The sequence below is a fragment of the Thalassophryne amazonica genome, chromosome 1, assembly GCF_902500255.1.
Source record: "Thalassophryne amazonica chromosome 1, fThaAma1.1, whole genome shotgun sequence".
NCBI lineage: Eukaryota > Metazoa > Chordata > Actinopteri > Batrachoidiformes > Batrachoididae > Thalassophryne > Thalassophryne amazonica.
The window spans coordinates 91,464,986-91,467,887 of NC_047103.1; positions in this window are offsets into that span (position 1 = coordinate 91,464,986).

Sequence of the window (2,902 nt, forward strand, 5' to 3'; positions counted from 1 at the left end):
GTTGAAAGCCATTAAAAGCCGCCTGAATTCTACAAATGGTTTTCAACACGGAGGTGTTTTTCCTGTCGCGGCGCACACAGATTTGCCGAGTCGTCACGGAAACGACTCGGCGAATTTGCGCGTACGTCTTTCATTAAAAAAATGTCCTTAAACAGTGGAATGTCCGCATAAATTCCTCATGCCGGCCTCTTCTGAATCTTCTCTGTTCTCTCACGATGTCCTGGGTGAATTAAGCCTTAAATTAGGATGTTTTCAGCTCGAAACAGGCCGACGACAGCGCCTGGAAACGCTGCAGGACGTCCAGCTCCGTGGGAAGTCCTTACACCAACAGAAACACCCCATAATCTCTCATCAGCCGTTAAACTTTTCACAGAAAACCAGCTTAATTTCTCGAATAGTGTCCACTCGGATATTCCTCACAGGTCCAGAAAAAATGTTGATAAAGCAACGCGCGCCGTCTCGAGCAGCGTGTGAAACAAAGGAATTCAGCCGAGAGGGCGGGACCACATCTCACTCAAGGCCTGCCCACAGGGAAATGACGTCACCGACACGCGTGAAAAAACTCACGCATGCGCACGAGGGTTCAAGCATGATTGGTGTAATCGCATGTCATTCAAATCCATATAGTTAAAAAAATAAATAAAAGGGTCGGTTTATTATGTAAGAGACCTCGTATGTTGTGTGAAGCGCCTTGAGATGATCTCATCGTGAATTGGTGCTATATAAATTAATAAATTTGAATTTGAATTTGAAAACCTCTGATTCGCAGGCAGAGACTTTACCACTGAGCTACGGAGCTGTTCTTTAAAAGCTGCCTCATATCAGGAAGGACATGGAAGTATTACCAAAAAAAAAAAAAAAATGCATTAAGAAATGTGTAATTGTGAAAATAATTTAACGTCATGATGATGAAACTTTGTAAAATTAAATGAACTGATACACAGCTTCAAAATGTTTGAACATACCTCATTCGCATGCAGGTTATTATATTGATTAGCTTATTGTTATGTTTACCCTCCATGCTGGTAATTATGTGAAAGCAACACGTGAGAAGCGCTGATACGTGCTGTAATCCAAAGTGAGAGCAGAGATTGCAGCACACAAGCGACATTCTTCTCAAACAGGTGAGTGTTGTAGGCTGCTATGGCTGCTGACATCACTTACTTTGATGTTAATAATTGTATGAATGTTATAGAATTTACATGCAATTTACATTTTTTCCCATAGCCAGGTATCGCAGTGTTGTGATGACCTTTTTCTCAGGTGTTATTACGTTACTGTGCTGGGTGGGAAAAGTAAGCTCATTCCTGATGAGGTCATCCACAAATATTATCTCTGCACCATCAAGCTGGCAGCATCTTACTGAATCACTGTCATTCAACATAAAGAGAATATCTCTCCTTCCTCCCTGTCTTTCTGCCATCCTGTCTGTTTAAGACACTCTTAGGCTTCTTAAAAGTCCTGCCCCTCCTCTTAATAATTTTTCACCTTAGGAGCTCTCTTAAGGCCTAAGATGCTTTGTGAATAACTTTTATCTTACCAAGGGAAAATTCTAAGAAATGTCTTAGAGTTTGAGAAATTTTAATATTTTTCTTGGAATGACATCACAAGGAGCTACTTTTAGCCTCAGGATGTTTTGTAAATGCGGGTCCTGGATCTTAGTCTTGTTCCAGGACCATCACAAACCCAAACACTCTGATTCTTCACTCAGCTTCTCAAGTCCTGCTAATAGAGCATCCATCAATTTCACAAAGATCACAGCATTGTCCATGAAGTCAAGATCAGTAAACTTTTCCTCACCAACAAAAGCACCTGAGCCACTGGTTTCCACAACCTTACCCAACACCCAGTTCTTTCAAGCACTGAACAATGTCAGAGCCAGAACATATCCCTGAGGAACACCAGTTTTCACTGGGTAAAACTCAGTCTCCGTCTCCGCTCATGCAAAAGTATCTGTGCATAGGCTAGCTATTATGTCCAGCAACTTCTTGGGGATCCCACAAAATCTGCAGGATGTACCAGAGAGCAGCCAGGTCAACTGAATCAAATGCTTTGCAAAAATCAACATAGGGTGTGAAGAAGCATAGTTGATCTTTTAAGAAACATTTAATCCAATGATTTTTTTTTTTTACATGTTATCATTAATAACACTATGTAACAAATTTTTATTTTTGTTTTGTTCCTGGGTACACAGTGTGTTTTCCGAACCTGTTATGCCTTAAATAAATAGAAAATAGCTGTTATTCCACAGAAACTTTGCTTCAGTGATCAGGACAATGATATTTTGAAATTTGTCTGTTTTCAAGAATATTCTCGATTCGCCTTCACTACTACTGAGTAGTCTTCTAGAATATTCTTTAACTGCTAGAACTGTCCAGAATTTTCTAGAAGTTTCCAGAATTATGTAGAAATTTCGAGAAACTTTTAGAACTTTCTAGAACGTAAAAAGAAAATAAAATCCAAGTTTGTGCTGAATGTAGTCATTTTTCCATAGACTTATGGAAACAATTATATATATATATATATATATATATATATATATATATATATATATATATATATATATATATATATATATATATATATATATATATATATATATATTATAAATAATTACCTGTGAGACAAGCTTTCAAACGTGTTCTCCACCGCACCACATACACGAGACAACCTGCAGCTGGAGATGATTTCTCTGTGATTGTGGGAGTGATTAGAGAATGGTTTCATCAACCAAATTCTGAGAGCAGATGCATCATTGGCTACGAAATTATTATTTTATATAATGTGGTGTCAAGCGGGACAAAGCATGGCATCCAGTGTCAAGGTGCCTTATTTTTTTAAAATATGAGAAACATATTGGATTTATACATAAATAAGCTGTTTTGAAGTATTTTCTGCCATG